The sequence below is a fragment of the Trichechus manatus genome, unplaced genomic scaffold (assembly GCF_000243295.1).
Source record: "Trichechus manatus latirostris isolate Lorelei unplaced genomic scaffold, TriManLat1.0 scaffold00147, whole genome shotgun sequence".
Lineage (NCBI taxonomy): Eukaryota > Metazoa > Chordata > Mammalia > Sirenia > Trichechidae > Trichechus > Trichechus manatus.
This window is the reverse complement of record NW_004444083.1, coordinates 6508723-6516292: the sequence shown is the minus strand read 5'-3', so window position 1 is coordinate 6516292 and position 7570 is coordinate 6508723. Positions and strand designations below refer to the sequence as shown.

General features: G+C 37.9%; 1 long non-coding RNA gene and 1 pseudogene across 1 annotated transcript in view; both read left to right on the top strand.

Annotated features, from left to right (window-relative positions):
• LOC111822271 (uncharacterized) overlaps positions 1-4798 on the top strand; it is a 44670-nt gene extending 39872 nt beyond the window's left edge. The window contains exon 3 of the long non-coding RNA XR_002825556.1: positions 4682-4798. This is a non-coding gene — a long non-coding RNA (uncharacterized LOC111822271). The remainder of the gene's footprint in view (positions 1-4681) is intronic.
• Positions 4799-7146: 2348 nt separating this feature from the next.
• LOC111822272 (putative serine protease K12H4.7) overlaps positions 7147-7570 on the top strand; it is a 20319-nt pseudogene continuing 19895 nt past the window's right edge.

The following is a 7570-nucleotide window of genomic DNA, read 5'->3' as shown; positions in this document are numbered from 1 at the left end:
GAGGTATGGGTCCTGTTTCATTTTTCTGCAAATGGATATCCAGTTTTTCCAGCACCATTTGTTAAAAAGACTGTCTTTTCCCCATCTGATGGACTTTGGGCCCTTGTCGAAGATCAGGTGACCATAGGTGGATGGATTTACATCTGGGTTCTCAATTCTGTTCCATTGGTCAATGTATCTGTCGTTATATCAGTACGAGGCTCTTTTGACTACTGTAGCTGTATAGTAGGTTCTGAAGTCAGGTAGTGTGAGTCCTCCAACTTTATTCTTCTTCTTCAGTAGTGCTTCCCTTTCCATATAAAGTTAATGATTAGTTTTTCCATCTCTTTGAAGAATGTTGCTGGTATTTGGATCGGGATTACATTGTATTGTAGTTTTTTTTTTGTTTTTTTTTTGTTTTTTTTTTAATGGTGCTGACGTTTCTTCATTCTTCTTACTCTCTTGTACTGATTTTTTGTGTGTGTGGTTTTTTGTTTGTTTTCTTCTTTCATTTTTGTAGATTTTGTGTTTACTAAGACTTTACGTTTTTCTTCTTTATTTTGATGAATAGGTTTGTTAACTTTCTATGTGGTTACCTTGAAATTTTCTCCTATCTTTCTAAGTTTGCACCACTCTTTTATTAGTTGGTATGGCCTGAATTCCTCTCCATTTGCAGTTCTGTACCTACCGTTTATTCCCTCTTTTATTGTTCTGATGTTGTTGTCATTTACACATTAACTGCTGTGGTTCCCTGTTGTAAATATTTCACTTTTGTTTTATCCTTCTGAGTTTATTACCCAGGTTGGTATCTGGCTGATGTGGTCTTGCATCCTAGATTCAGGCTGTTGTCTGATGTTGTTAGTTCTCTAACTGAAGAACTCCCTTTAATAACGCTTGTAAGTTTGGTTCGGTTTTCACATATTTGCTTACATTCTGTTCATCTGGAAATGTCCTAATTCTGACATCATATTTGATGGAGAGTTTTGCATTATATATTTTTCTTGGTTGGCAATTTTTTTTAATGCAATGTTTTATGTATGTCATCCTGTTGTCTTCTTGCATGCATGATTTCTGCCGTGTAATCAGAGCTTAGTCTTATTGTTTCCCCTCTGTATGGGCCTTTTCATTTTTCTCCAGCTGCTCTCAGGATTCTTTCTTTGTCCTTGGTTTTAGTGAGTGTCATTGTGATATGTCTTAGTGATTTTCTTTTGGAGTCTATCCTGTATGAGTTTTGTTGAGCTTCCTGGATTGTCAGCTTTTCATCTATTAGGATATTAGGGAAGTTTTCTGACACCAAATCTTCAGTAACACTCTGTGTGTTTTATGTTTTCTCCCTCTTTTCTGTAACTCTACCACACAGAGATTTTTGCTTTTGATTGTATCCCATAATATTCTCAGGGTTTATTCATTTTTCTTTGTTCTTTCTTCTGATTTTTTCCTCACATAAAGTGGTATCCAAGGATTTGTCTTCAATTTCACTTATCTTGTCTTTCACTGTTGCAAATTCGCTCCTAAAAATTTCTATGGCCGTGTCCATTTCTGAAATCTTGTTGTTTACCTTTTGAATTTCTAATTTCTCTTTTTCTAAGATTTCTACTTGCTTATTTTGACATTTTGTTCCTGTATTATTTGCTTGAATTCTTCTATTGTTTTCTCTTTCTTTTCCATGATTTTGTCTATTTTCTTAATTTTTTCTCTTTTTACTTTATCTCTTGGAAATACCTGCATATTAAAGTTTGAATTCCCTATCAGGTAGTTTCAGTGTCTTTTCTTCTACCAGAAGAAGATCATTAGTTGTTTTACTTTGGACACTTTCTGGAGCTATCCTGTCCTTTTTTTAAATATGTTTTGATATTGTCTCTTGTCTTTAGGACATTCAGGAATTATTTTCTTTGTTTATTGATTGTAGATTTTTTTTAGTCTTGCTTTTTTGTTTTATCTTATTATCTCTGGGCAGGTGAGCTGAGCATTCTTTGTTGTTTGCTTTGCTCTGTGCATCATACTATTCAACACCTTATCCAGGTGGGCAGGAATGGTTGCTCAGCTATGGTCCAGCATGGTAGGTCCAATGGAGGGGTGTAGGTGGGGATGGGTCATTTCCAGCCCTTTTTGGGTTGAACAGGGTGGGGCCTCAGGTAGTGCAGGGCAAGGTCCGGTAGTTTGCACTTATGCCACATAGGGGTGTGGCTCTAAATATGAGGTACAGTTAGGCAGGAGGGAAAGCTGAGCATGTGATATGTAGAGTTAAGTGGGTTTGAGAAAGAAGAGAGAGAAACAGAAGCCAAAAAAAAAAAAAAATGCTGCTGTGGGAGCCTGCCAGTGAAGTGGTGTGGATCCAGGGAAGCTGTGTGCCAGTGGCTTTCTACCCAGGCAGTGTGGCACAGTCCATCAAGAAGGGACAACACTAGCAAAAACAGCTAGGTGGATGAGAGAAAGGAAAGGAAGGGAGAGAGATAAGAAAGAAAAGAAAAGAAAAGTTACACATCGTCAGGTGATTGGGAGAAATAAAAAGACGGAAGTGAGATAGAGATAAAAGAAAAAAGAAAAAAAGAAAAATGTTACAAGTAGCCAGGTGTTTAAGAGAACGGAAAGGAAGAAATGTATAAAGAAACAAGAAAGAAAAAAATGCCCCAAGGGAGCCCACCAGTATGGCGGCATAGACTGTGAAAGCTGTGTGCCAGTGGTTCCCAGCTGAGTGGTGTGGCACAACCCATCAAAAAGTGGCAGAGACAGCACAGGGAGCCAGTTGGTCAGAGAAAGGAAAGTAAGGAAGAATGAGAGAGAAAAGAAAGTGAGAATGAAAAAAAAAAAATGCCCTAAGGGAGTCCACCAGTGAGGCTGCTCAGACTGGGGAAGTCATGTGTCTGTTTCTCCCCAGACAAGCAAGGTGGCACAGCCTGTCAAAAAGCTGTAGAGACAGCACACATAACCAGGTGGTCAGGAGAAATGAAAGGAAGGTAGAGAGAGACAAGAGTTGCCCCCTCCACCACAAAAAAAAGCCCTGATGGAGCCCATCATCGTGGCAGCATGGACTTAGAAAGAGGCTCCCCAGTTAAGCAGTGCAGCACAGCCCAGCAACATGGAGTGGAGATGCCACATGGTACTAGATATGCAGAACAAAGTAAATGAAGGAGGTGAGTGAGAGAGAATAAACAAAATGAAACAAAAACAATAACAACAAAATGACACTGAAGAATCCTGCTGGGAGGGCAGGGTGAATCCAAGCAGCAAGGAGCTGGGGTCTGTCTGGCTGAGGTACTGCAGCCCACTGGAAAGTGGCAGAAGATGCCCAGAGAGAAGAAAAGTGACAGGTGGGAAAGCATGTATCCCTGGTTACCAGGTGTTCTGTCTCCTGTTGGAAGCTCCGTTAAGTTGCCTTCCTGTAATCCTTGTCCATCGATCTTTGTGACTGAGGGGTCCAAGATGGACAGTCCATGAAGCGTTACCTGTTATGGGACCTCTGCCCCGTAGTTCTCCTCATTCTCCGTTAGATACTTATTCCATTCGGTGCTTGTTTGAGTTCTTTATCCCTCCATTTGATGCTTAGGGTTTCAGGATTGATGTTTGTCTCTGTTTTATTTTGTTGTTTGGGCCTTTGCTGTAGAGGGAAATTATTGTGCTTCTGTCTATAGCAACATGTTGGCTCTGCCCCGCTGACTTTATAACTCTTGTGGAATAAATCCTAAGGATGCATACACATACAAACAATTGTAAAGAAATAGGTTTTCAGTAATCATACTATCAGTCTTCTTTTTTATTGTGTTTTACACAGCAAGTTAGTATCTAATTCAAAAATTTATGAACAAATTATTTTGTTACATTAGTTTCAAATCCCACAATGTGTCAGCACTCTCCCCCTTTCTACCTTGGCTTCCCTTTCTAACTCAGAACTGAAGCCACTCACATTATCTCGCTTAATATTGTTGTTGTTTCTGTATGCCATCCTGTTGATTCCAACTCATAGCAACCATAAACGACAAAGTAGAACTGCCCTTCAGTGTTTCCTAGGCTGTAATATTTATGAGAAGGAGCCCCGGTGGTGCAATGTTTAAGGCTAGGCTTCTAACTGAAAGGTCAGTGGTTCGAATGCAGAAAGCAATCCCTGGAGAAAGATGTGGCAGTCTGCTTCCATTAATCCTCAGGGTCAATTGGTTGGTTTGAACCATTGATCTTTCATTTAGCAGCAGAGCACTTAACCGTGGCAACATCAGGGTTCTGTTTAATATTGGTATTGTTATTCTAATGTGTGTGTTTTACTATTTATTATTTGCATAAAGCAAATAAATATGTTGATGCTGTTAGGAACTGAAACTTTCAGAGTTGAAAGAAAATAGCTACAAGTATAAGATCAAACAAGAATCTCACATTCTAAATTTGAATTTAAAATATTAGCGTGAAATGTGAACGGATAGTAGGGATGACGGTTGCATATTGTGAATGCCATTTACACCACTGGATGGTACACTTGAAAATGGTTGAAATGGCCATTTTGATGTTGGGTCTCTTTTACCATGAAAGACAAAAAATAAATTCGTGCAGTGTGTAGGCACAGTGACTTGAGCAATGTTATTGATTTAGATGGGATCTCAGGACCATAACTTAAATCTGACAAACCAAAATATGCTGCCACCCAGTTATCAGAAACCACAAATTGCAAGACCTGGTAGGTTTGTGACTTACAAGAATATTTTTACTTTCACAGAGATATTTCATTAATGATGCCTTCTACAAACCTGGAGGCCCAGTATTTCTGATGATTGAAGGATCAGAAACTGCCAGTAGAAACTGGATATTAATGAATACTACCTGGGTTACATATGCTGAGAGATTAGGCGCCCTCTGCTTACTGCTGGAACACAGATTTTACGGACTCAGCCAACCAACAGGGTAAGTTTAAAGGTCTCTTTTTGTGGTTGTTCTCATTGCTGTTGTTAGGGTCTCTCTTTTTAATTTAGGCAATGTTAGGTATAGATATGTTCTTTTAGGGAGGTGAATATTTGAAAATTCAACTGGTAAGAAGAAAATTCAACTGGTAACTGTAAGCAGAGGTTGGGTTAAGAGTAACGTTCTTGATAAAAAGTCATATGAAATTTCCTTTGAACAAAATGTATTCTTCATGTACTGTAATTTCATGTTTTAACTTTGTGTTTTCCTGAACATGCTTAAAAAAAAGTGCATCTCTATTTTTTTTTCTACTCCAGTGGAATTTTATCCCATGAAAATTACTGTCCTCATGGGAAACTGGTAATCATTTTGTTACAACAACTAATCGAAGTAACTAGATATAGTATTAAATTTCAGACTGCAGGGGCAGAGCAAGTAGCAAGAATATGAGAACTATTTTTGCCTCAGCAGTATATTCTTGATACCTACTATTTTTTTCCCAGTAGAAAAATATATTTTAGCTTACTTGCTTAAAATTATAAACTATTCATTGTATGAAGTCAAGCAAATAGAATGAAGATTTAAAAGTGCCTCAAAAAGTTCTGAAAAGTCCAATTTAATATCTGAATTTTTCATTATCATTAAAATAAGAAGTAAGGATTGCTTCTTATAACCCTGAGAATCTGAGTAGTGTCAGTGAAGAGATACATTATTATATGAGTTATAATTCTTGGTACCTTTCACATGACAGACTAATAATTACTGAAGATTTCACAGGCTGCTTTCTAGCAGTGATTCCTCAACTGTGATTTTTGAATTTCATGTCATTTAACTTTTGGTAATGTTGCAGCACACCAATATTTCTATCCATTCTACATTTCTTCATTAGAACCTTTGATTTGTGTGGGTGTGTGTGTGTGTTAATGATTCTATGATAGTCTAAAAATAATTTGAAGTCTAGGCTTTCTTTATTAATCTCTCAAAGGAAGTAAACTGCTGTTCAAGAATGGAATAACTTGTGTTTTTGCAATTAACTATAGCAAATAACTTGTTTGCTATCCAAATTAACTTCATGTGGTACATTTCAGTAAGAATGTATTAGAAAGAATCTACAATACAATTTGTATTTTGAGCAATTAGGAGGAAATTATAAGGATGTGAGAGTTTGCTCTTAGAAAGCGGAGTGAATTCTATGATTGATTATTGCAATAAATCTTACCTACTGTTTTCCAGTTATGTCTCATTGGCTCGATCTTACTCAATAAGTCCACATCTGACTGTAAGGGTGGCTGGTATGTGTAGTGTTAATTATGGGCTGTCATGCGCCCAGACGAAATTCAGAGCTTTGATTACCTAAAGATGAAAGGGAGTGTGGATATAAGGGGAAAATTAGTGGGTTCTGCTGTAGCTTCTTAGTAGAAGAAATGCTGAACCAAGGTATACGTTTTGTCTCGTGAAGTGCTTTTTATATGAGCACAAATTGCTTTCTGAATGATTCTACTAGCAGATACTTCCACAAGTGATACAGGAGAGGCTACATCATCACATCCGTGACAACACTGAATACTAAAATAAATTTTGCCAGTTTGTTAGGAGGGGGAAAATACTGATATTTGTGTTGCGTTGATAATAGAACGGGCTAAATGTTTTCATGTATTTGCTGGCTACTTGTGTTTCTTTTTGGGACTATTCTATGCCCTTTGTCTACTTTGAAATTCATAATCAGCTAGTTATAGCATCATGCAGGGGGAGGGAGAATTTTTCCTTTATCAATAAGGGTTAAAATCATCCCAGGATTATAGGCAACCTTATTATGAAGGAAATATCACTGAAAAATAACTTACAAAAATTTTACTTAGTTTTCTTATGACTGAGAAACATAGGTTCAAATCGTAGTTTGTCTAGACGTAGCAGCAAAGATGAACGTATGGAAAATAACATCAGTATAATTAACTATGAGTTTTCTTAATGCCTTGCAAACAATTAAATCACTGACAATTTAGCCATTTCAAAAATGGGCTCCTCTCTGAGTCAGGGTAATAATGTGATAGCTGTGCTTCAGTTCAATGTATGGAGAAAGAGCACCACATGGGTGGTGACAAGCATTTGAAGCTCCTTCAGAGTGGTGACAAGAGGAAATGAAATAACTAAAGTGAGACAAATGCTGGCAATTATTGCTAGTTCTTGCATACATGTGTCCTGTCAGTCAGGTATATGCTAATTAAAATTTCAAATTGGACCTGATATAAATACTGAACACGTTTTCATAATATTCATTTTTACTTTATAGTCAAGCTGATGTTAATCCTCATATATTCTACTTTGTTGTCACAGAGTGTTTTTTTGCTTTAATTGCAGAGATCTGAGTACTGCCAGTCTCCGCTACCTCAGCAGCAGACAAGCTGTGGCTGACATTGTCAACTTCCGAACTGAAATAGCAAAGACAATAGGGCTCACCAAAAATAAATGGGTTGTATTTGGTGGCTCTTATGGTGGCTCCCTTGCGGTGTGGTCGAGAATAAAATGCCCTGACCTGTTTGCTGCAGCAGTGGGCAGCAGTGCACCGATGCTAGCAAAAGCGAATTTTTATGGTGAGTCTGTCTATAAATGGGAGTCCTTGGGTGGCACAAACAGTTAACACTCTGAGCTGATAACTGAAAGGTTGGAGGTTCAAGTCCACCCAGAGGCACCTTGGAAGAAATGTCTG